This window comes from Panthera onca, chromosome F2 (assembly GCF_046562875.1).
Source record: "Panthera onca isolate mPanOnc1 chromosome F2, mPanOnc1 haplotype 2, whole genome shotgun sequence".
NCBI lineage: Eukaryota > Metazoa > Chordata > Mammalia > Carnivora > Felidae > Panthera > Panthera onca.
Genome location: NC_138356.1, coordinates 54,110,883 through 54,137,804, shown reverse-complemented (window position 1 = coordinate 54,137,804; position 26,922 = coordinate 54,110,883). Strand labels below are relative to the sequence as shown.

At 37.0% G+C, this 26,922-nt stretch overlaps 1 long non-coding RNA gene across 6 annotated transcripts in view; it reads right to left on the bottom strand.

The window, feature by feature from the left end:
• The window catches only part of LOC144615135 (uncharacterized), a 392,358-nt gene that overhangs the window by 137,532 nt on the left and 227,904 nt on the right, over positions 1–26,922 (bottom strand). Inside the window, exon 10 of one of the 6 annotated variants that reach the window (XR_013553609.1) lies at positions 18,574–18,737. The exons of 4 other annotated variants lie outside the window; for them this stretch is intronic. This is a non-coding gene — a long non-coding RNA (uncharacterized LOC144615135). One more of the 6 variants, XR_013553610.1, reaches the window with a different exon arrangement.

Sequence of the window (26,922 nt, the reverse complement as noted above, 5' to 3'; positions counted from 1 at the left end):
TGCAGAGCCCAATGTGAGGCTCGAACTCACACACCCTGAGATCATGACCTGAGCCCAAATCAGGAGACAGACACTTAACTGACTAAGCCACCCAGGTGCTCCCCAAAGAAGTTTCTTAAAATAGGTATTTAGATCTTCTCTACTGCAATCCTACTCCTCTGGACATTGGAGTACGGACATTGTCACATAATCAAGAATTTCTGGGAAGCAATAAGAGATTTTAGTTGTGCAACTATCTGAATAAATAGAGCATTAATTCAAGACATGAGGGCAGGAAGATATGATTTGTTATGGAAAATAATCAGTTTAGGTTTTTGACATGATGTATTTCAGGGACTTATGGCAGCAGTTCCATATTTGTGGCCTGGAGCTCAAGGGACAGAGCCACCAGGTGATATAGATAACAGAGACTTGGGAGTTACCAGCCTGGACTAGAGTGGGTTTCCCATGGCAAGTGACGATGGAGAGAAGAGAAGAAAACAGAGAGAATCCCTTTCAATTTTCCTGTTTCTGTCATCAGTGTCATGAGCACACAGTCATGAAACTCAACCAAATGAGGTAGCTGACGTCACTTATCCAGCCTAGATGTCTATAATAATTTCAACTTCAAGGAAACTCTGTGCTATATTGTTACCTATAGTCACATGAAAAACTTAAGCAATCATTAGATTACTAACTTTTTCAGCAAGCTACAAATATTCCAGTCTATTATTTCACTCTTGTGCAGCAGTGCTCATTTTGACATCTGATGGTGCAGGTGTAGTAAAAAGGCAAAAAACTATCCACAGGTTCATGCAGGCCTTGAAGTCAATATGAGAGGGTCAAAATGAGAGAATTTTTTTCTGGTATCTACATCCAGAAGAAATCCTACTTTTTTTATTGCTTGGTAATTGTCAAATTACAAATTGTTATGATTATATGTAACATACACTCTTATGTTCCAATCCTAAAGAAGGAAGACATCCTTAAAGTCACAAGTGTTTGTCCATATAGATTTCCCAGGCTTTTAAAAAAAGATTTTCCTGTAAATCATTTTAGATTTTTATAGGGGCCTATAGACTTTGAACAAAACTTAATGGTGCATTTTTAAAAGTCAAGATACTGGTTTTGGTGCTTGCACTGAATTCCTTTCAATGATGTCATTTTGTTTACATCCACCAGCTTTCCTGTAAGAGCTCTTTGAGGTAGCTCTGCATTGTCCAGCTTGGAGTCCAGAGTGATCCATCAATTGCTAGCAAGCTGGACTTTTGCCAAAAATGTTTAGGTTGGGAATTGCTATAATTTCCCACAAGGCAGAATTTCCTGAAGGTGAATTTGACACTAGGAGATGGAAGAAGTATAGAGAATGATGTGAAAGAGGAGGTAGCATACCAAAAAAAAAAAAAAAAAAAAAAAAAAAAAAGAAAAAGAAAAAAAAAGACTTATCTTAAAGAATAAGAACTAAAAGAAGAATCGGCAGCAGATTAGTATTTGCCAAGTCCTTTGGGTTGAGCTCTCAAATCTAATTACGTTTTCTGAAAGGTTGAAAAGAGCATCTAGAATAATACCGCTTTGGACATTAGGTGAAGAGAGATCTAGGAAAATAAAATATTTAGGAGTGATCTAATGTGATGAAACAAACCTACTTGGAAAATAATTCAGGCAGCAGTGTTTGGACTAAATGAAAGACAGAATGGACTTAAATGCCAAAGCTGGTCTCAGAAAACTTACTACTGTTCCTCGCTTTAGCCAGTCACTGTTCTACTCCTGCCTATGGCTCACAATCTACCATGGTGGGGGTCTCACTTCTCCCAAGCTCCATAGTAATGCTGCTTACTTTTTTCATTGCTTGTACTGCATGACCAGTATCTATTGTGTGGTTAGTTCCCATGTTAGACTATGAGCTCTCCTCTCATTCTGGCAACTTCCATTCCTGGAGAATTTATAAATCCTCACAATCACCCTGGGAGGTTGCTAAAACTATCTCTTTTATTTATTTGTTTACATGTTTACTTCTCTCCTCACCGAACTGTAGGCCCCAGTAGTGCCAGGATCACATCTCCCTCATTCAATGAAATATCCCTAGGGCCTAGAATAGTGTCTGAAATGCATTAAGTGCCTAGTAAACATTGATTCAATAAAGAATGATTATAGAATCATTAACCCCATTTCTTACAAGATCGTATGGCACATAAGTGGCAAAGAAAGATCTGAACTCAGTTCTGTCTGACTTCAGAAATCAGCTGTGCTTAACTTCTGTATCAGTTAATGACTAAAACCTACTCACTGTCCCAGGCCATCAACCAATCAATCAAATAATCAATATCAATCTACCACACATAATACACAGGCAGAAAAGAGGTCGTAACTGGAATAGCACACTGGTGTAACTTCCGTATCTCTACCCTAACATGTCTCAAGAACTGAAATGCCGAGAGCATTTAGGGTCTTCTATTAGTAGCCAGAATTTTTGGAATACTCAATCTGAACCAGGATTATTTTAACAATTTGAGGCATTTTCTCATATAATGCTTATTGCACAATCTGAGGAAAATACTATCATTATTATTATAGATGATGCAACTGAACACAGAGAGTTTAAGTAATTGCACTACTTTACATACTGAGAGGGGCATAAGTAAGATCTGAACCCATGATGTCTTCTGACCATGCTCTTAACCATGATCATGCTCTTAATCTCTCTGTGAACCTGACATATTGGGCGGGGGGTGGGGGATTAGGGGGAGCAGTTAGCAAAGTAACCAGCTGTGTCTTTGTAAGGGCTAATTTTTCTTTCCAGTTCCTGAAACAATCTTAGAAATAGGAGGTACTCATTAAATATTTATAGAATTAATGTATGAGTGAATCTGATTAGCCATTGCCTTATAAAACTGTGAACCTAAGAGGATGGGGTTCAGTGGGAAAGTCGGAAGTCTTGAGCTTTGTATAATACTCCAGGATAGTGAGAATTAAAGAGAGGTATGTTAACAGAGGGGTAGCTCAGTGGGCATGGAGAGGATGAGGGAGGCTCTTAAAAAATAAATGGGCAAATAAATGAGGTCAGAGGACTACTACAACATATAGCTCTACTAATGGTGTCCCTGTCAATAAACTTTAATAAGTTCCTCTGAGACCAGCCTGGTGGCAAAAACATAACGAGTGAATGAAGCTTGCTTTCGTTCTCCACCTCTTGACAGATGTAACAAGTGAGGCATGTGGACCATGGATCTGTTCATACATCCCTTCATGACAATGTCCCATCCTTTCAAAAAGTATGGTGAACATATAATTTATTGTTTACACCTGAATATATGGTCACCCATTAATAAATATCCTTTGAGTGGCTATGAGTCACCATGTTAGTTGTTTACCTATGAGTCACCATGTTAGGCCTATTATATAGGCCAGGCATGAAAAGATGCATACCTTCCATTTGGCTGTTAATTTGGGAAAAGAAAGGAAAGGATTGTCATAGGAGGTATCAGGACAAAAATCTCAATTGAACTTGATGACTGACAAAATATAAGGTGAGAGAAAACAGAGTCAATGAGTAAGGACTGACTCAAAATAAGCATTGGAAAAGTCAAGAAAGGGATCTGGTTGAGGGAAAGGCATTGGTGAAAAAAGACAGTGATTTCAGTTTCAAACTATTGAATATTTGGAAATGGAATAACATCCAGATAGAAATATATATATAATTTAAAATATTATGGAGTTCTCTCTGTGGCAGTGATTGATGAAAACTTGAAAAAACTCATTCCTTATTTGTGGATTCCAGTGTTCCTTGCATTAGGCCAGAAACTGGGGTTACAGAGGATGATTAAATTTATACTCTCCTGAGGAAAACCCCGATGAACCCAACTAGTGGCAGAAAGACAGAAAAAAATTATGGTATAATAAAGAAATTAATATTCAGACCTCAATGGAAAAAGAAGAGGAAGCTTTAGAGAGGTAATTAATGAAATTATTATCAAGGAAGGAAATAAGTAATTATGTTAAGACAAATGTGCCAGAGTGGAGGTAAATTCAGAGAAAAGATGATGGCAAAAAGGAAATGGCCACCTCACCTAGGGAAAGCAGGACAGACTCTGATAATACTACACAGAAAATAAGATAATTAAAATTTAATCCACAGACCTTTCCTATTTTGTTCATTGCAGTATCCCCAGTGGTGAATATTAGGGGCAAATATAGGGGTTTAATCTTTATGTGTTGACCTGGAAATGTGACCACGGTTTTAAATGAGAAATGCAAAAGAAAGAGTATGTCATGAGCATTGCCAAATTATTTTAAAAAATGAATTAGGGGCTTTGTTGGGCATTTCCCACATTACAGTGTTTTTTTCAACTGTGAAGATATGGGCCTATTAAACTGTTACTGAAGGAGCATGATATAGTATAGGCCATTCTACTTCCATATATATCATATAACAAAGGGAATGAAACAGAACTTGGGAGCTTCTCTAGCCTATATATCTATCTATTTGGCGTTAAGTCATGAGACCCTCTTACATGCATGCTACTTAATACCAACCTCTCTTATAGATTAGATGGAAACCTATTGCTCAGTGTCTCCCGTGAGAAAGTTTGTGATTGGATAACATCACCAACAAATATCTGAGAAGAGACGGGAGACAATCACTTCAACAGAGAGAGGAAAAAGTTGGATCCATATGTTTAATTATAGCACACTTCTTTCTTCTTCTTTCCTAGACTTTGGGGGTTGGGAGTAAGGAATGATCCTTAAATCATTGATTATGGTTTTGAGATGCTGATCCTAAAACTTTTATGAAGGACAAGGAAAGTCCAAGAAAAGCCAAGGATTTCTTGAAGTAAAGGGCTGTTATAAAGGGGAATTTTCTCCATTAGATATTGAGTTTGTAGAAAGTTGTGATAACTAGGAGAGTGCAATATTGCTACAGAAATAAGCAAATCGACCGAATTAGAACAGGGAACTCAGAAACAGACTAACATCTGTGGAAACCTGATATATGCAGAGGTAACAATGCAGACTCTGCGAAAAGGAGGACCTAGTCATAAAGAATACTGGGAAAAACTTATTTTCAATGAAAAGAATTACTTTAAAAATATTTAAAATTTACACACAATGTATGACTTAATGATTGCTCTAAAAAATAAAACAGATAAAACTAAAATTTCCTTTAATCACTATCCCCACGGCCAGCACTTATGCTCCCTTTCCTTGGGCAATAATAATAGCTAACATTTGTTTAGTTTGAAATGGAAATTTGGCCAAGGCACCATAAGACAAAAGGTACCACATGCCAAAGAAGGTGCTGGGCCATGTGCAATATTTATAAACAAGTATCAAGAAACAAGCTACCAGCCTCTTATCCCTTCACTCACATCAATGAAATAAAAGTATTAAGAGTTAGAAATTAGAATGGGGAGGTTTATTTGGAGAATGATGCACACTGAGTCCTAGGGAAGAGACTGAAGAACATCGTCCCCTGAAGCCCAAGAAAAGGGATTTGAGAAACTCAGTATATGTCACATGAAATGCAAAGACCAGAGTGGATGGGGATCTGAGTCACACCTGGAAAATCCAATGGCAATGGATAACTAGCTGTTTTGACAATGTATGGAAAAGAGGTGACTGCTGTGGGACTAGACAGGACTTCCAGAATTTGCCAGGGTAAGAAATATGTGTTTCTCAAAGATCCAATGTGTAATAGAGAGCACTTTTGAAGTCATTGTCTTTGTTCCTATCAGGAGAAACACACCTTGTAGATGGAAGCAAGCAGTATCTTTGGGCTGAAAAAAGAGTAAGCAACTACCAAGAATAGGGATGTTTTTGTCCTCATCAGGGGAATTCCTTTAGGAGATTTCCAACAATGGTATTCTCCAGAGAACACACATAAGTACCAACAAGAGAAAGATTCAGCTTTGAACATCTACCAAGTCAGGCCTGCATTGATACTGGATTGCCATGACGGTACTGTCCAAGTAGGAACTTCTCTGTTCCTCATACAACTTTGTTTTTAGCAAGAAAAGATTCAGGTAGAAGGTTAAGTGAGGAAAGTAACAAAAAATTGGCCAAGTTACTTCCTCGACTACACACTTCCTTCCTACTATAGAAAAGAACTGAGAGAGGGGAAGGGGGGGATATTTTGGGTTTAAAGCAAGACTGAAGTTTTGACTGTCACCTGGACTAAACATGTTGAATAGTAACCTGAGATTGTATTTTATGATTAGATAACTGTTTGTGTTACCTAGAAGTTACTGGAAAGATCATGATTTACATCCAAGGACAAGGGGATCAGACCCATCGAATAGATATAAAGGTATAGTGGGAGAAACAAACAGTAGAGCTGTATGATTACATCCCACAGGTGATGCTATTAAATGTAATGATTTGAACTCATTTAATCCTAAAAATAATCTTATAGGAGAGGTGCCATTATTATCCTCACTTAACAGCAAATGAGTCAGACTTATAGAGAGTTTAAATAACTTACCCAAGTAAACCTAAGAAGTAATAATGGAGAATTGCTTCTTTACTCTTACAACAGGACATGAAAGTAGCTTCAGGACAGACAGAGGGTAGAAAAAAAGTTTGGACAGTGTGTGATAAAGGTTTATTTCCTCTTTCCGGGGAAGGTGATGACTTGAGAGTGGAAAGTGGCAGAGTCACCTCAGCGTGGAAGAGCGGAACACTCCCACTCGTAGTTTCCTATAAAATCAAGTAAGGCACAAAGGATATTATTGTTTTCTTGGGGTCAGAATTATCCCAAAACACAAGAGAGGTATATATGCATGGTCCTGTTTCTGGATCTTCTTATCCATTCCATCAAATTAGTCACTTATTACCACATTATACTGTGCCTTTAGTTACTAAAGCTTTAGAATATATTTTCTTGGGGGGGGGGGCAATTTCAGTCTCTTTGATCTCTTTTCTCTAAGTTGGTATGACTGTTGTACATTTATACTTCCATATTAATTTTAGAATTAAGTTGTCATGGTCCATTAAAAATCCTGGTGGAGTCTACCTACCCAGGAATAGATATTATTTCTATTAGTATATCTTGACTGACCTTCAGTGTAATCTTATAGTTTTTCCCATAAAGGTCTTGCAAATTTCTTGATGAATTGATTACTAGATTTTTATAGTTTCAGTTGATATCTTCTTCTAATACACCTTCTAGTACATTATGTTGGAGATGGAAGAACTATTGATTTTAATTTTAATTTTGTATAGTACTTTAGATCTTATTTAGTTATCTAAGTGACTATCTTATTAGTACTAATGGTCCATCATGACTCTCTCTATCTGTAGAGATAGGTGTTCATTGGTGTAAAGAAGAAATATGTGAAAATAGTTTTTTATCCATGGCAAAGATGTGGAAAGTCTCCTTTTGTTTTCAATTTGGTAAATTCTAAACATTGAATCAGTATTTTAATATTATTAATATTTTTCCTATCGTATTTAATCAGATATATGTGGGAAATGTGAAATAGATATTTGCTAGGTTTCTGGCATTATCCACTTACTGGGCTGGACATATTGTATACATGAGCTAAAAATCCTCATACTAATCCCATAAATTAAGTATCACTCACCACATTTTACAACTGTAGAAAGTGATTTTGAAATAATTTAATAAGACCTATTGACTTGGTATAGCTGAGTTGATGTTCCTTACTTTTACTGAAATAAAGGGAAAAAATGAAGTAGAAAAGATTTATGTTAAAAAACAATGTAGCCTAAGAAGTGGGTTCTTCAAAAGAATCTCTCATGAGATTTGATTTTTTTAGTTTTCTTCATATATTTAAATTAGTTGTTTAACCCAAAAGAATGTATTTAGATACAGAGACCATGCTAACTGAATAAAATAAGTAGTACTCTAGTTCAAGGGGGAAAAATAATGTCATGGTAAGGGACCTGCACCAACATTCCTTAGAAAGCTGCCTTTTGGTCCCAGGATTAATTCAGCTAGCACATTAAGCACATGTCTACCCTGGTTCTAGAGAAGAGCTGAAAACATGCACGCTGTGACAGACTGTCAAATGCCTGCTCAAGAGTCATTTTCTCCTTCCGTACAGAGCCCTGGTGCAAGTGTCCTGCTGGTAAAGGACACTTCCCAGCCTGCTTGCAAACATGAGAGTTAAATGAAAGTCACTGGGTGGGGCTGCCAGGCAGCTCTCATGACCTTTCCTCTTTCTTCTGCTTCTAGTCTGGAGCTCTTCTGGGGTGGCTCAAACTCAAGCAGATATCTAGGTCAGTCTCAGTAAAATTGAAAATGGAAACGCATGCTAAGATTCCTAGAGCAGAAAGGCAGATGAAATATGGGGTCCTGGTGACTATGGAGCTGCCATGTCAGCCCTAGAACACCTGCCTCTGGACTTTACAAGAGAAAAATGAACTTCTATGATGTGCATGCCCCTGTCATTCTGGGTTTCTGATATAGCAGCTGAATGCATATCCTGGTACAATATTTTCTAAGAAAAAGATACTTTGCGGCGAATTTCATATAAATGTGTATATATACAGTCTGTATCTCACATATACACATACGTGCACACACATGTATATATTGTATGTGTGTGCATGTATTTCAGTACATATATCTTATGTGCACACACACACATATCCAATTTTATATGGCCCTTGAAGTTGTTACCTTGGACAAACTTGACATAGTTACTCTATTATAATTGCTATGGGATATTTGCTGTACCATTTGACAAGAGCTAGCCCAAGTTGTTGGTCAATCCATCAGCACTGCTCACAGAAGAAGCAGGGGGATGTGGAGAAGAAACAAACAAAGTAATTTTATTTTCCATGTGTGCACCCTTGAGGGGGTGTTGGTGGGGTGGGGAATCACTAGCATTTGTTCAGTGGAAAACCGAAGATGGCTGATTCTTTTTTTTTGATTAAGTGAGTTAGAGATTTCATATTATAAGTTTGACAGAAGTGTAAACTCAGGGGGGAAATTGGTTTTTAAATTAAGGACTAATGTTGAACTGAATCTTTGGCTGGTTACACTTTATTTTGTATGAGTGGTATTAAAACTACCTTCCATCCTTCTTCCATCTGTCAGGCTACATTTTACTTGGATTATATCAGTACAATTATATCTTTAATAAAAAGCTCCTTCAAAGAAAATTGCATCTAATTAGAAAAGAAGTGAAGGAGGCATGTCACACTTGGTGATATGTGGCCACTTCACTCAGAGAGTGTGAAAATCGTTTCTCCAGATGGCAGCTTCCTGCTTAGCTGAGCTTATGATCCCCAACAGTAGGATTTTTTCCTTTCTGAAGACCATTTACTTTCCTGTACATGTGTATAATTAATTTTTAATTATATGACTTGGCAAAAACCAAGTCAAACACCAATAAATTATATACAAAAATGAAAAAGGCATCAGTGATCTCCTTTGAGAAGCATTTCAAAAACAGAATATCATGTTGCTGACCTTCACCTGTTTTTAGGGTGATAAGTGATGATTAGCTACATTAAAAACAGTTCCATATAATAAAATTTGCAAATTTAGCAGGGCTTAAAGGTGGATGGAAATGATATATCAAGTCTGCTAAATCTTAATAAGCAATTTTCTTAGGTTAATAGGCAGCACATGCCTTCTTCCATGCATGTAAGAGAAATAAATAAGAACATAGCTGGTAGTTTTAAAAGTATTGCTTTGTTATTAGATTTTTAAAATAACCACTAAGTGGCAGGAATTATGCTGTGTTCTAGGATAACAATATTGAGCAAAACAGAGATTTCTGTCCTCAAATGGACAAGATAGACAATCATATGATCATATATTTATAGTCCTACTATCCTTTGAAACAAAGTACAGGCAGTTATTAAAGCAGGTCTTAGAAAGAACTGATACATTGACAGAGGTCAGAAAAGACTTCACTTTAGGAGTAATAATGAAATGAGATCCCAAGAATGACTGGAAGTTAACTAGGTAAAAGTGAGGAAGAACTAACAGGAGGCCAATGTGTCTGAATGTCAGAGAACAAAGGGGAGAAAGGTCCAGGATAAGTCTAGAGAGACCATTAGGGCCTTTTAGATCATGTTTAGGATTCTGGTCTTTATTCTAGGAACACAGGAAAGGCTTTAATATTTTAATCAGGAAAGTGACACAATGAAATTTATATTTTAAATGATTGCCATAAACTATCATATAGACACTGCACTATACAGAAATGAATGGAAGAGGTTAAAAGTGGACCTAGTGAAAACATTGAGGACCTTGATATAGTCCCTGTGCATTAAAGGAAATTAATCCTCAATATTACATTTTATTCAGACAGACTTCCTGTCTCTTCAGACATAAAACAAAGCCGTGTATATGTGGGCACACTATGGTGTAGACAGCAAGAATATAATGAAAGGAACTACAGGCAGACAGTACAGTATCTGCAAAGAATAATGATTAGACCTCATAGCAGATTTCTCATCAGCAACACAGAGGTGTGAAGATAATGGAATATTTTTAAATTGTGGAACCAAAATATTTATTAATTTAGAGTTCTATCAGATTATGAATTCTAATTGAAGAATGTGTAAACAAAAGATATTTCCAGACATACAATGATTTTATTACTCACATGCACTTACTAAATGAAATAGTAAACAGTGTATATTACAAGGAGAAAGAGTGAGCCAAAAATAAAGAGGTTGGATGCTAAATGCAAGGGCAAATAAAGAAATTGAGACAGATATGAGTAAATATGAATAACACAAAAAATAATAGTTTTCATTTTAAAAACAAGATAAGGGCACCTGGGTGGCTCAGTTGGTTAAGCATCCAACTTCAGCTCAGGTCATGATCTCACAGTTCATGGGTTCGAGTCCCACGTCAGGCTCTGTGCTGACAGCTCAGAGCCTGGAGCCTGCTTCAGATTCTGTGTCTGCTCTCTCTCTGTCCCTCCCCTGCTCGTTCTTTGTCTCTCTGTCTCTCAAAAATAAATAAACATTAAAAAAACACAAATTTTTGTAGGACAGAGAGGGGTGATCATATTTACAGAATTTTAAGGTCCTTCTTATAAAAGAGGAAGATAACTATAGACAAAGTTAAGAGAATTAAGTGAAGTTTATAGGTTATAAATTTAAGGATAACCACTAAAATAGCAGAAATAACATGGATAATTTCTCAAATGGTTTTAAAGCAAAGGGAGGAGAAAGAAACCTTGACAAATCCAACAAAAAGTAGAAAAGATTAAAAAACCCAACCTTAGCATATAGGAACACAAGTAAGAAATCAATTTAAATATATCATCACAAAATATATAAATAGTAGATGATACACACATCATTAAACATCTTATTTCACTATCTCCTTCCACGAAAAGTCACATGATAAATTTAGCATTGGAATGGGTGGCTTTAGTGGGAACCCAGGCTCAGCTTGGTAGAGCTAGCATTTCATTTTTTAGAGAACCAATCTAGAAAGATTTAGATATGCCTCTGGTTAAAAGGCTTCAATACTTCATTGGCAAAGAGTAAAATGTATATATTTTTTCCTTATAGCTTAGATTTAAATGGGATTACATCAATTTCCTATAGAGTAAGTCATACTTTAAAACATATGGGCATAATTTCGCAATTGCTTATCCTTAGTGAAACCTCTTTGCAGAACAGATACAACTGACCTGATCTGACAGATAATCTTTCTAAATATACCACAGTGGAGGCAGCAGGCAAGACTTTTTACATCCCCTGAGGATCTACATCTGCTACAAGTGGCTCCTGTAGCAGATGGATGAGCGTGCAGATATCCTTATAGGCTTCCTAGTACCTTTGTTTACAAATTGTACTTCCTATTCATATGCAATCTAATCAGTTAGAAAGTTCATAAAGCCCCAGAGAACCTGTTCATTTACTCTGTGCCATTTTTTTTTTTTTTTTTTTTTTTTTGAAGTCAGAGATCCCAGTTCTCTTCTGGCTCAGTTGATATGACTGTGCCTTTAGGTCAAATGAAACCAATGTTGCTGCCCAGGCTGTAGCTGATTTGGCCGGATTTTGGACCTTATCTGAACACAAGAGAGGTCAGGTACCTCAGAGATTCAAGTTAGGTGGTAAAAACTGGTACAATCATGTAATCCCTTCTTGTTAGTGTAAACTTAATAAAAAAAGGAGGTGGAGGGGAGGAAAAAGAGTAGCTGTTTTTCTGAACAATGCCTAGTTATTGTTCTGGTAGTCATGTGGCTGTTGTACATCTAAGTCTTGCATGCCCTGGGTACGATGTAACATTGCTTTCCACGTTACTCTGTACAGAGAATTCCTACCATAAAACTATTACCCTTGAAGGTAATCTGTGCATTAATTTCTCTTTGTGACCCTAAGGATACTGGAAATTAAAGTAAAAAAGAATATACAGGAGAGGGATATCAGTCAGGGAAATTCCAGGGATGGGGATTGAAGAGTGTAAACCCAGATTAAAGCAGATTTTATGCCAGGTGTTGGAATAGATGTTGCTAGGTGACCAATGTCAGAACAAGTCTTGCAGCAAGATGTTCTTAAGGTTGAACTAAAGACCTAACATCTCCCACTGCCTCCAACCAAGGCAGGACTAAGGAAGCCTTATAATGGGATTGTTTCAGGGACAAAGGAATTTGGGAATAAAGAGCTAATATAGAATATGTCCAGAATATTATTTTAGACGTGGTTTTCTCTAATGTTCTACAGAGGGAATTTCAATATTTTCTATAATACTTGCCTTTTTTCATAGCACTGATGCATTTACTAGATGAATTTTTCCCAAGTAGTTAGAAATGAGTCATAAAATAAATGACATGTGTTTAACTTTCAAGTATTTCTAGCACCAAGCATTAGCAGAGTGAAAGACTTCTAATATCTTCAATGGGTGAAATGTGTCAGATGCTTACGGCTTTTAGATTAACTAGAATCAATTTAAATTTAGTATGTTTCATCACATATAAAGCAAGTTTACTCAGAAACTACCAAGCATGTGTCAAGATGTTATCTGAAAGTCAGAAAATCTACTCTGCTTTAGAAATAAATACAGGTGAGGAGCACCTGTTTGGCTCAGTCAGTAGAGCATGTGACTCTTGATCTCAGGGTTATGAATTCAAGTCCCACTTTGGGTGTGGAGCCTACCTGAAAAAAAGAAAGGAAGGAAGGAAGGAAGGAAGGAAGGAAGGGAGGAAGGAAGGAAGGGAGGAAGGGAGGGAGGGAGGAAGGGAGAATCACTTCTATCCTGTATCTATCTCTTTAAAATAAATTTATTTTGTTGAGCATCTTAGGATTCAACCTAGAGTGAGAGAACACAGAATGTCTTAATGGAAAAGAAAAAAAAAAAAAAACTAAAGAGATCAGCTAAGATAACCTTTAGTTTTACAGAGGAGGAAATGAAGATCAGAAGATATATTTTTCTTTAAGCACACACAAAAACCAAGTTGCAAAATACTGGTCTTATGGCAACAACTCCAGTGGTCTTTTGGCCATAAAATGATCCTCCTGGTGTTGAACTTGCCTCTCCACGCATGCTGAGGGTGTAAATTCTCCACAAAAAGGAAACTGCTGTGATCTTTTCTTTGCTTCAGAAATGTGCTCCAGGTTTCTTGTCTCACTTACCCATTCATCTCACATTCCTTTCTACAGATTTCTAGGAATCTGTCTGGTGCTTGACCACTAGATGCAGTTTATCTTCCCAGTCCCTGTGGGAAGATGACTCAGTTGGGTGGCCTGCCCTGCCTTTGCATTAGGTCTTTCTCTAAAAGCTACATACCCCTCACCCCTTGGACTCCTCCATCTCAGCCTCATCCACTTCAGCACTGACATAAGTGACACGGCACCCTGCACCAGGTCCTGCCCATTCTCAAGACCCTGAATTTTGAGCCTGTTCCTAGTCTCAGAACAGCCTAAAGTCCTGGAATAGTCTGGGAAGTTTTAGCCGTCTTTATGTTAGTAATTGCTGGGCCATCTAAAGTATTTCCTTTCCTTAGTTGAATAGTAATATTCAACTTTCCTTAGTTGAATAGTAATATAAGTTCTCTGTAGAAAATTTAGAATATGAAGAATTTCCAAAAGGAGAAAAAAATATCCATATTTTTATCACCCAATCATAAATATTTTGGGTTCATTCATTTGTTAAGTCATGTTTCCAGTTTTTTATTGTTATGAACTATATTGCTATGATCATTGGACTTCTTTTTTGTATCAAAATACAGTACCCTTTTATTTCTCTTGGATAAATATATAGGAGTGTAACTTCTCATTGTAGGGCAAGTGTATATTTAACTGCATAAAAATATACAAAACTGTTTCCATAAGTGGCTACACCATTTGTATTCCTACTGTCAAAATTTAAGAGTTCCAATTACTGTACATCCTCACCAACAGTTGGTCTTTGCCCACAAAGACTAACTTGCCTGTACCTTGTTGTTATCTGGTGTCTTCAATTATTTTTTAAAGTTTAGTTATTTATTTTAAGAGAGAGAGAAAGAGAGCAGGGACAAGGCAGAGAGAGAGAGGGAGAGAGAAAGAATCCCAAGCAGGTTCTGTGCTGCCAGTGTAGAGCCTGATGCATGATTCATGAACCTTGAGGTCGTGACCTGAGCCGAAATCAGGAGTCGGACACTTAACCAACTGAGCCACCCAGGTGCCCCGTGGTGTCCTCACTTTTAAGCTCAAATTAAGCATAAATATTTCAAACAGACTTGTAGTAACAATACTACTCAAGAAATACCAACACCAAAGTTTTATACTAGAGTCACATTATTCCCTTACTTTCTATTAAGACCATTCTCCAAGATATGCCACCATAGCATCAGTACAGAACAGAGTTATCAAAGGAACTTGAAGAAGTTCTGACATATGTGAAGGAGTAAGTCCCACTAGATGAGTGATTAGAATTAGCTCTTTGGACTGTCCACTTAGGTGATGGGGGTCTGGGTTCAAATATGTCAGCACATTTTTCTCCATGATACTCCATCCTATAATTTCTTAATTATTAAATAGGATCAACTAGTGATAATCTGTACATTCTCTTGTCTTACAACATTATAGCATCTTACCTTCTCCCTTTATCAAGTTAATGTGTAGGATTTGTATAATCATATTTTTCTGATCTACTGCCACTAGACATAGAAGAGGATATAAGCTGGGATGTCAAGCAGAGTACAATCTATTTGAAAATATGTTCCCATTTATGGACAGATGCTGTACATCATAAGATACCAAGAGCTCTCCAAAAGTCAAGACGAAATATGCAGTCAAATTATTTAAACTGGGGATAAAGGTTGTACTGGAAGTCTCTAAGTTCATCTTCTTGGGCCATGGTTTGCTATGACAATGAGAGGGGATGCTTACATATAAGAACATTACTCAATAGTTCAATGAGAAAACTGTTTGTGTGTGTATGTGTGTACACATGTGCATGTTTAAATAAGCCTTTGTCAGGGCACCTGGGTGGCTCAGTTGGTTCAGCGTCCAACACTTGATTTCAGCTCAGGTCATGATCTCATAGTTCGGGGAATCAAGCCCCATGTCAGACTCTGTGCTGACAGGGTGGGGTCTGCTTGGGATTCTCTATCTCCCTTTCTCTCTCTCTCTGCCTGTCTTCCACTCATGTGCATGTTCTCTCTCTCTCAAAATAAATAAATAAACATTAAAAAATACTTTAAATAAGCCTTTGTCAAGATATGTATTCTTTGGAGCTAGGTTTGAGAGAGCTATGGCTTTGCTCTTATTATCTAGGTAGGAATGAGCATAATAAAGTCTTCCAAAGTTCTTAAGCCAAACTGATCACTCTGCCCTTATATGACTCTCGGGACTTTCAAGAGGGTAGGACTATAAAATAAAGAGTCTTAACACCAGTGAAATTTTTTCTTCCAAGTTGCTGTATTCTTGCCAAGTTTGATTCCTAGAAAGATTTAAAATCATTTATAGTTTTTCATTCACTTTGATATTTTAAAAACTGGAGATGTAGAAGTATTTTATCTATCATGGTTAATCTAAGTGTAAATGAATCTTTGGAAATCATTAGAACCTGAAAGCAGTGTGGGAGTGAGATGGGAGTCCGGTACCATCATGCCTCACAACACAGATATCGCTACCCCTACTCCTAACTGTTGGAGTAAAGCTGTGACACCAGCTGCCTAGTTTGGGACGTGAGAAAGGAGGATTTTGAATTCACTGTGGTGAAACTTAAAGCTTTTATGCGAAAATTCTCCTCTCCTCCTGCTCCTTTCCCTTTTGAGGAAGCTTGTGGCTGACCACCTGGTGTTCTGAATCATTAATTCATGGAAGACATTCTGTCAAGAATAACATGAAACAGGCAGCCTGGCAATGGCCATCGAAACCCTTCCAGCTCCCCATTCGCTTTAATTCACTTCAGTAATTATTTATTGTACACCTACTATCATGCCCAGCCTGGTGCTAGGCAATGAGTCTTTCAAGGGAAGAGAGCACAAAATTCTTTCCCTGAAGATTTAAAACATTTATTTAATGTTGTATTTATTTTAGGAAGAGCAGATGAAATATTTCATGAAAAAGAAAAAATTCTTAAATTTAGGTGTCAAAGCAATATAGAAGTAATAAAATGAAAAACATATTAGCATCAGTGCTTGAGTAATCTTACTGAGAGGTGCTACACATGTATATAGGCATTAGGTGCTTCTCATCTGTCATCTCATTTAATTCTTAAAGCTACTTTAGAAGAAAGATACGAAAATTTCCAGGTTAAACATAGGGAAATAGACGTCTGGAATAAGACTGGTTAATTACTCTTTCTCAATAGCTGATTCTTTGCTCAAAGAATTGTGGGTCTCATGTCTATTAGAATCAAGTATATACACTTCTATATGACCACAATAGGTAAGGGAATTGAGTGAGCTAGAGAAACCACAAAAGCTCCCAGGTAGAACAGATTGTTAGGCATCTTGAGTTCGAAGCATGTGTAAGAGTGACAAGAAGGATCAAGAATATCAAAAGGCAGATGAGGTGGGTACAGAAAACCAACAAGGTAGCTGACACACAGTCTGAAATCCAGATTAAATGAGCAAAAAGATCCTGTAGGAACTGAGGAAACAGGGTCACAAAGAACATAAAGCAAATCACCAGTAAGGAGACTTTACTAGTGAGGTAGTTCTAGAACATGGTTCTGGTTTTTCATGGTTCTCAGGTGGCAGAAACACATCCTCTAGGAAGGAATGAGGCAACTGGGAGCAGATAAGTCAGAGTTGGAACTTTGATCAACGAATTTTTTTCCAACTTGAAATGTCTGTAATTAGAAAAATTTTCTTTAGTCTATATTTTCTTCATGAAGCCATGAAATAAATAATTTTCCTTAAGTTTCTCAATGCTAACACTTTGCTAACTGGCTATGCTTAACTGACGTTCTCCTTAGGTTACTCTATCTAAATATTTTGTGTTTTCCTTTTGTGTAGACATCCTGGGTCTAAGAACTGGTTTTTAAAATATACTGGTCACCAAACAAGAAAATTAGTAGCATAGTTGCTCAGCTCCACAGAGAACAGCATGACTAGGAATTTCCTCTTTGGTTAAATCCTCTAGGTGATGATTTTGAAATTTGATGGTTATGCTCCTAATACAATTTTCCTTGTGCTCTTTCATACATTTAGAACATAAGCTTCAATCTGGCAAAGATCTCTCCATCAAAAAGAGATGTCTCGGGGCACCTGGATGGCTCAGTCGGTTAAGCATCTGACTTCGGCTCAGGTCATGATCTCATGGTCTGTGGGTTTCAGCCCCACATCAGGCTCTGTACTGACAGCTCAGAGCCTGGTGCCTGCTTCAGATTCTGTGTCTCCCTCTCCTCTGCCCCTCCCCTGCTCACTCTCTGTCTCTCTTTCAAAACTAAATAAACATTAAAAAAAATTAAAAGAAAACAAAGAAATGTCTCCCCAGTTAAGGTCATTATAGTCTACTTAGAATTTGGGACCAGAGGCGCAGGGTTCCTGAGTGAATGCAAGCACTATGAAATGTTATAGTGTCTGCTGGGTCACTAGAGGGCTGAATACTAGGTTCTTGTGTAGGAAAACAGCAAGGATTCAACTGCCTTGCTACCTGACTGCAGAATGTGGCTGTTTGGTAAACATGCAGCAATTAGCTGGGCATGAAAATAATCATGGACAACTTTAATATATACTTGAAAATGTTGTGTCGTTAGATAATTGCATTGATTTTTTTCTGGAAAGAAGTGAACATTTATGCTTTTTGTTAGTTTGAGATTCCTTTTTATATGAAAATAATCAGAACATGTTATTTAATTCTAGGAAGGTGATTACGTAAGGCAACAATATTGACAACATGGGTAGGAATTTGAACTACCTTTAATTCTGTATTTTACATAAACTTTGCATATTTCTGTATTTTAATATGACTTTCTACTCACTATACCCTAGTTGCAGTAAAACTGGCTCTTTCTCCTAAAACCATATTCACCCTGATGACTGAGGAAATCTCTAAATCAGTGATTCTCAAACCACAGAGTAAACAAAAATCACCTAGAAAACTAGTTTAAATGCAAATTCTCCTAGCTATTCTGATGCAAGTAGGCCACAGAATACACAGTGAAGGTTAAATAAATGCCAGTGTAGGCTTTTATTAATTAATATAAATATATTTGTGTTTTGCTAAAAGCAATGTCAAAATTATAGTCCCCTTCATAGGTTGTATTATGATGTGGTAGAAATAGCACTCTCTTTAGATCCAACCTAGGTTCCATCTGCTTCATCGTCTGCCAGTTAAATGATTCAGGAGACATTTATTTCACCTTTAAAATGAAATTGCCTTATCTGTAAAATGAAAAAATAAAGCAACAATCTATGTTGTGAGAGTAAATGAAATAAAAGCTGTAAATCTCCTAAAGCCTGTCACACAAAAGGTACTCAATAAATGCTTGACTTCTCTTTTTTCTTGATTTAGTGTTTTGACAAAATCATTTTGCTTCTTCTTGTTTTAAATCATAGCTGTTATAGGAAGTTCTCACATGAAGAATGCTAAAGGTGATACCAAGGGACTGACATCTTTCCAAACATTCTGTACAGCTGTCATTGCCTCCAGGGAGAGCCAGGACATCTCAGCACAAAATGTAACCAGGTTGTCTCTTGCCAACTCAGTACCAACATTGCTCCCGTTCAAGGCTGGGAACATTTCCCCCAAATCCCTCTCCTTCCTGGCTCTGGCTTCAGAGGCTGCTGAGAGGAGCTGTGAGACCTGGGAGGCAAAAGTGAAGAGGAAGCCATATTCTCAGAAACCATGGCGGCGAGGCATGATGGCTTTTTTATAGAGATCTCTGTGGTTGCCCTCTTCTGGGTCCTGGTGACCAGAAGCAGTGGTGTCTTAGACTCTAGCTCCTCTACTCACTCCAGTACTTCAGGCTGAAGTCATTACTGACTGTTTCACAATCCTCCATCCTGCCAGCCCTTCATTTTTCTAGTTCCTTCCATATGTGTACAAACCTTCATTCCTCTATTAATTTCCTGATTCCAGTGACACTTATAGTGGTTCTACTTTTCTACCCAAACTCCAACTTATATAACAGAGTACCCTGGAACTTACTCTGATATTATACTTCCTGGCTAATGTGTTTTCTAGCAAATATTTATTTGGTATAGGATATCTCCTAACCCACATTCCAATTCTCTTAAAGTACCCCCATGGAAATATATCTGCCATAGAGTAGCCTGGTTGTATTTCATCTTTAATATGTAGGTCTCTGCTAGTATGCAGGGTTAGGTATGCCAGGTTAATGACTTCTGGGCTGCAGCAAAGCACAGTCTAGGCTAGAAGAAGTCTACGGTATATTCTGGCCTACAGTTTTAAGTGGAGGTGTTCAAAGAACAATTAACACTAGCATTTAAACTAGCTACTGGAGAGATGTCTGGGTGGCTCAATCGGTTGAGTGTCCAACTCTTGATTTCGGCTCAGGTCATGATTCCAGGGTCATGGGATCCACCTGAATTGGGCTCTGTGCTAAGCATGGAGCATGGAGCCTGCTTAAGGTTCTCTCTCTCTCCCTCTTCTCCTCTCTCCTCTTGTGCATACTCTCTCTCTCTCAAAACAAAATAAAACAAAACAAAACTAGCTACTAGATGTTTGATTTTAATCGTATTTTATAATATCATCCATCAGTTTATTATTTCATTTGCCAAATAGTACAAGGCTTTGTTTTCAAGACAGGATTTAAAACAAAACCTAAAATAAACCCAAACTTTAGTTCCTAGATGTGAATGTTCTGTCTTACAAACACTCCCTACAGGTAGATGAAATAAGGCTCCTGACACCAACTGGAGCAATTAGTTCTACTGTTGTCAATGCAAGATCTGACTATCAGCGGCATGGCTCACTTCAAGCCATAAAAATGCTACACTTTGTCAGATATGGCTTATGATCAAATTAGATAAAAGAATTTTACTGTGGAGTAACAACCATCATAGACATAAGATTGATAGTTCTTGCTAGCGCTATTTTGCTTTTGGTATTTGCTTATTTGCTTTGTTTTCATTTTAGCTTAGAAGACACCTAAATTATAGAATACCTCTTGTGAGAGAGAAACATGATGATATTCACATATTGATCATTTGAGTCAGATATTCTTATCCTCATATTATAGATGAGCAAATTGGAGCTGAGAAAGTTAATAAACTGATTCAAGGTAATTAGATAGGAAGTGACAGACCTAGTATCCAGTCCCTGGTCTGTTTGATTCGATAATGAGTGTACTTCCCACTCTTCCAGTTTGCTTCACATTATCAGTCTTATTATTTTATAAGAAAAAATAATCCAGAAAGAAGCGTTTCTTGTGACCCACTAAACCGAATAAAGAATAAAATTTAGTGTTCAGTTGCTGCCCTCTTGTAACTCCTTAGGGGATTTTATTGAAAATGAAGCCCTACGTGACCAGGATCTTTGTTTCTATGCACATCTTGCACAGTAGAGTCACAATAATTATTTTTTCTGCCAATCTATAGGAAGTCTGAACATTGCATGCCAGCAGGCATTTTTTGCAAGTGAGGCATTAGGTAATTCCTGATGTGAGTGGGACATTCTTCTGTATTTTAGCTAGACCATACTCGTTTTACAGAATTCCTCCCCATGCCTTAGTTTTAGGTACCTTTTTAAAATAAGTTATTAATTAAATAAAGTATCATTAGGAGCTCTCTTGCAAAGTTTACATTGTTCTGTGGTTAGAATAGTACCATACAAATAGTTATAATCCAGTATCTATGAATGGGTACATTTGTAGTAACAGTCTAACGACCAACAGGAGACATGAAAATCTCCCTATCCCATCAAACTCTACTCTCTCCCAGCAGAGAAATGGAATAATGAGGGGGTGGTTGTGGTATGGGTCAAGATCAAGGATCACAACACTTTGGAGTAGAGATTCAATATGAGACACCCCCTCCCCCTTTTTTGTTCAGAGATCATAGTTTCTTGGCTCCACTAGTGAAAGGTTTCCTACCATGTTTCATACAGTAACATAGGTCAGGGACTGCCTCTTACTGGTAGGTCTGAAAAGCCTTAGTGGACAACTGAGTTTGGTTATACTGTGTCTCTTGCCTCCTGAGTGGCACAATCTCAAGGACTAAGATAGGGGTAAGCTTTGGGTAAAATGTGCTGAGAATCCAGAGGAAAAAAGTTCCCATCTGTGTTCCATAGAATGTTTTACTTAGATATTAATGTTTAAAATGAAAGAGAGCATAATATACTGGTTTCAAATATTTACAATGTAGAATAACATCTTAATGTCTTTGGAAAATCTTAAGGAAGTCTCCTTACTTTTATTTAATAGTTTCTCAAACTTATTTGAGCACTGAACATAATTAATGTTTTTCTTGCTAAGTAGTGTTCCATGGGACACCAAGTTTGGGAAACTCTGGTCTAGATGCTAGAATAAAAGAGCAACAGGAGACCTTAAGACACATGCCAGAGCCTGAAACCCCACATAAAGATCTGGGGCCAATAACCTGCTATGAACACACACACACACACACACACACACACACACACACACACACACCAGTAAATCAATTTATACTTTTTCCTTTCTAACAATACTGATCATAGCCACAGATCTTTCATTATAAAATAGCAAATTCTTTTTATTTGTATTGGTGAATTGGGCATCCTGTGTTATAGAGGCTTGCCTAAGTGCTAGAGGAATATAACAAAAGTGGTACTACATCTATCTTTTAGCTGCTGATTCTATTTTGAAGATAAATCAATTCTAACTGGATTGAATGTATTTTATGCTTTCAATCCTGTTCATTTGCTGCCTTTTGTTACATTCAGTCACATCTTGGCAAAACATTGATTACTTTTGTCTAGCTTTCTTGTCTCCTGCAATCTTAGTCTAGAAAATTTTTTGAGGGGGCAGGGACTACAGCGTATTTTCTCTTGGAATAGTCACCCATCTCAAGCATGCAATGTTTGGCCAATTGCTCTTCATTGTATGAATTGTTCATCCAGAAAACAACTGATTGATCTTTTCTGACAATGGTGACATAGTTTGGTGACATAGCTTCCTTAGACTGAGAATGTTCTATTATGGGTAAAGATAAATAGATGATTAAAAATCCTACACTGATATTAGATGCTTGGGAAAGCTCTTAGAAAATGTCTTTTTTTTTAAAAAAAAGGAAATTAAACAATATAGATTTAAATACAAATGTTATTTGCAAATATGTAACTATAGTTATTTAAATAAATAAACTGGTTTTCTTTGTTTCATGAAGAGCAAATAATATGTCAAGGTTCTGATAAGAATGCAAGTCAAATTATACCCATCATATTAGAATACACAATAAAATGCATGTTCTTGCATTATTACAGGAAAAAATGGCAAGGGAATACTGGGTTTCCTGTAGTGAAACACTTTTAAATCTGAGAGAAAAATGTGTCCTATGAAAGTTTAACTAGTAAGGTACTTGCACAATCCAAGAGATATGATACGTTAAAGATTGAGGAAATGGACAATACTAGAGTTCCCTGGTACCAGACATATATATCTGGATTGGTAGCCAAAGGAAACTGCAATCTATCAGATACAAGAAACATGTGCTGGACTAATCACAATGAGTTGTTATTTTTAGACTGAAGCAACATCAATTGTATGCTGTTTTATATATTAATAGATGCTATATATTGCTATTCAGGGAAGATGGAGTCTTGAAAAGGAGAAACAAAAACTATTCTCCCTGCAAGGAAAGAATCTTGACTGATGAACTGAAGCACTATATTTCCTTGACAGGTTGCCCCAACAGAGGGAAGGAGTGCTCTGTTATCTCAGCTCTGAGATACTTTTTAATATCACCTAAATCCTTTTGTTCTGTATCTATATTGACCAGGCAAAACTTGGATTTTACACTGGCTACCCACATAGCTTACCTACAGTGGCAGTGCACATATTCACAGACAGGAACATTCCTATCCATTTAGACTGAGCTTTCTTGTGCCAAATCATCCTTAGGTCATGAAAAAAAAAAATCTAGTTCCTACATTTGCGAAACAGAGGTCCCCTGTTCTTCAGATGTTGTGAATCCAGTTTAGTATTGTTCCTAAAACCATTTACTGAATAGGAGTTTGAACTTTATGGAGCTACCATGTGGTTTGCAAAATTATCTTTCCCAACCTACTGACCATTGTACAGTTCACCTTCCAAATAACTAGACAACAATGATTTTCATTGTAAAATAGCTATTTTTTAACAATTAATATATTAATCATTGTCATCAAGTCTGATCGTTTCTAGGAGTGCTGACAGTACTGACTCCATCTTTGGCCTTCCATCTTGTTCACGTCTGTGCAATGACTTCCCTCAGGGCTATGTGTTTCAGGCCCCTTGGAGATTTATGTATGCACTGACCATGAAAGAAAGTTTATTCTGATCCCCCTAAAGTTGTTTAGATAACTAGCAGAGATAACATAATTGCTTCTCCTTCCTCCCCTCTGGTGCATAGATGGTGCCATGAGGTCTGTTAAATATTAAAAACCTTTGGCCTCACCACAATGATCTCTGCACATCCCCTTGCTCTATAAAAGCTGAGGATTAAGGTATGGAATTTGAAGAGAATAGCTGTGTAGCACCTGGATCATTGTCTGCCATATCCCCCTGTTAGTAAATTGCCCTGAATAAAACTGTAAATGGTACGGAGAAGCTCGCTTCAAATTTTGGGTTCAAAGTGCCTTTTCAGTCTAGAGGATACTTTACTGTCCCTTCACCTTCTAATATCATCCAATAAAATTCTTTTTCCACAGACAATACTACTCTATAGTAGTAAAATTCTTCACCCTCACAATAATCCCCTGTACCAAAAATTAGTTATAAGTCAAATTCCCCAAATTATTTATTCCCAACAGTTCCCATGTGTTATGATTTTTAATTTCCATAAGTAGTTAAAATTAATAGATAGTCACTCCAAATAATTATACATATATGTGTGTAGATAAATATGTTTTTCTAATTCTTTCACTATTAAAGAAGTAAAATAAACAGGAGTTTTTTATTACTTGCAATGAGAAATAGAGGGAGAAAATACCACTCCCTCATTTGGCTTAAAATGCATCAGTATATAAAAAAGAACAACATAAATACAGAAGGAGGGAGAGAGAAAGAAAGAGAGAGAGAAAGAGAGACAGAAAGAGAAAGAGAAAGAAAGAAAGAAAGAAAGAAAGAAAGAAAGAAAGAAAGAAAAGAAAAGAAAGATCAAAAGCAGGGAAGAGGTATAGAGATGTGAATAGAACCCTGTCATTATTATCCCTGTCTAAAACATTTCAAGTAAAACAGCAAAAGAAAGAAATACTGGAATATAAGTAAATGCATCCCTCAGATAATTCCTCCCTTCACTCACCACCAATTCCAATACCATTCCCTTCACACTCAACTCTTAGGACAGGGATGCATATCAAGAGAAATCATACTTAAGAGACCATGAACTGAGTGCATGATAGTGGGATGAAGAGAATAGGACAGGTCAGAACGATTTTAGGAAGTAGACTAGACAAGAATTGGTGAAGAACTGGCCACTGGGGTAAAGGTAAAGAGAGAAGTCTAGTATAACTTCTAGGATAATTGCTGCTTTAGATGGTTAAGAGAATAACTTGGAGAAAGACAAGACAATAACTTGGGGAAATTACTAAATCATTTTTTTAAAGTTTGTTTATTTGTTTGTTTGTTTATTTATTTTGAGAGAGACAGAGTAAGACAAAGTGAGAGTGGGGGAGGGACAGAGAGAGCAGAGAGAGAATCGCAAGCAGGCTCCTGCTGACAATGTGGGGCTCGAACTCATGAACCAACTGTAAGATCATGACCTGAGCCGAAATCAAGAGTTGGCCACTTAACTGACTAAGCCACCTAGGCGCTCCTGATTGATTCATTTTTTTTTTTAATATAATTTATTGTCAAGTTGACTAATATACAGTGCATACAGTGTGCTCTTGGTTTTGGGGGTAGATTCCTGTGATTCATTGATTGATTCATTTTTTAAAAACAGATTTATTGAGATATAACTCACATACTATATAATTCATCCATTTAAAGTGTGAAATTCAATGGTATACTCAAATATATGACCATTATTGTGGTCAATTTTAGAATATTTTTGTCAAAAAGAAAAAGAAACCCCATACCCTTTAACTGTCATCCCCTATATACCTATCCTTCCCCTTAGAGTCCTAAGCAACAAATAATTTACTTTCTTTCTCTAAAGATTCTAGATTTTCATATGAATGGAATCATATAACGTGTGGTCTTTTGTGAGTAGCTTCTTTCACTTAGGATAATTTTTTCAAGGTTCATCCAACTTGTAGCATGTGTCAGTATTCCATTCTTTTTTTTATAGCTGAATAATAATAGTCCATTATATGTATATACAAAATTTTGTTTATACATTAATTCAGTAGCGGGCGTTTAGTTTTTTTCCAACTTTTGGCTATTATTGCTTTGTGGATATGTATTTTAATTTCCCTTGGGCATATACCTAGGACTACAGAGGCTTTAAGTGGTTGTCTTAAAAATAATTTTTTAATTATCCTAGCTTCATTGGAGAGCAGATTAGAACTCCTCATGCTGTCATGATGGAATGATTGATTTTGAATAAGCAGAGTTTGGGATGCTTATCATTTATGTAGGTGGAGAGTTTGAATAGGCAGAAAGATATATGGAATGGGTAGCAGGAACAGACATATGCTAGATATGTGGATTTGAGAGTCAACTTGGTGGTAGAAGTAATGGTAGAAGAGTAACAGAATTAGAAAAAGGTCAAGATCAGAACCTATAAGAATGTTAACATTGAAGGTATTTAGTGAAGGAATCTGGGAAGAAGTAGTTAGAGAAGTAAAAGTAATCTTGAAGTGTTTTCTATAGAAGAGAAGACTCAGGAATTTCAAAGAAAAAATGGTCAGAAGTACAAGAACAAGGGAGAGTAAAGGAAAAGCTAAAATAATTCAAGATTTCAAGATGTAAAAAGCTTTATATTTTACTTTTTAAAAATTCAAGATTTTCAAGATATTAAAAAATTACAAGATTGACACATGTTATTGAATTTGACAGTTAGAAAGATATCAGTGAGATTTTGCCAGAATGGTTGGGTGTCCTGTGGGCGGGGAAACCAGATTGTAGTGGGTGGATGTGAAAGAAGATGGGGTTGAGGGTTGTGTAAACTATTAGGAGTTTGGAGTAAGGCTGGGGCCTAATCCTACCACTTAACTCTGACTCTCCATTGTGGCCAATGCTGTCCTCACATAAAGAACAGACAAGCAAGATGGAGATCACAGCTTTATTCAGGGAGCACAGGAAATGTCTGGATTGGAAAAACGTGGTGGGTCTCTGACCACATACAACCAGGTCCTCAAGCACTCATCTGACCTGATTTACCCCATCTATGGTAAGTCGAGGAGCTAGCACAGTAAGGGAATAGGCCTGCCAGGCCTCCTAGAGGTAGATCATACCCAATCTGCTTACATTTTAAGAGAGGG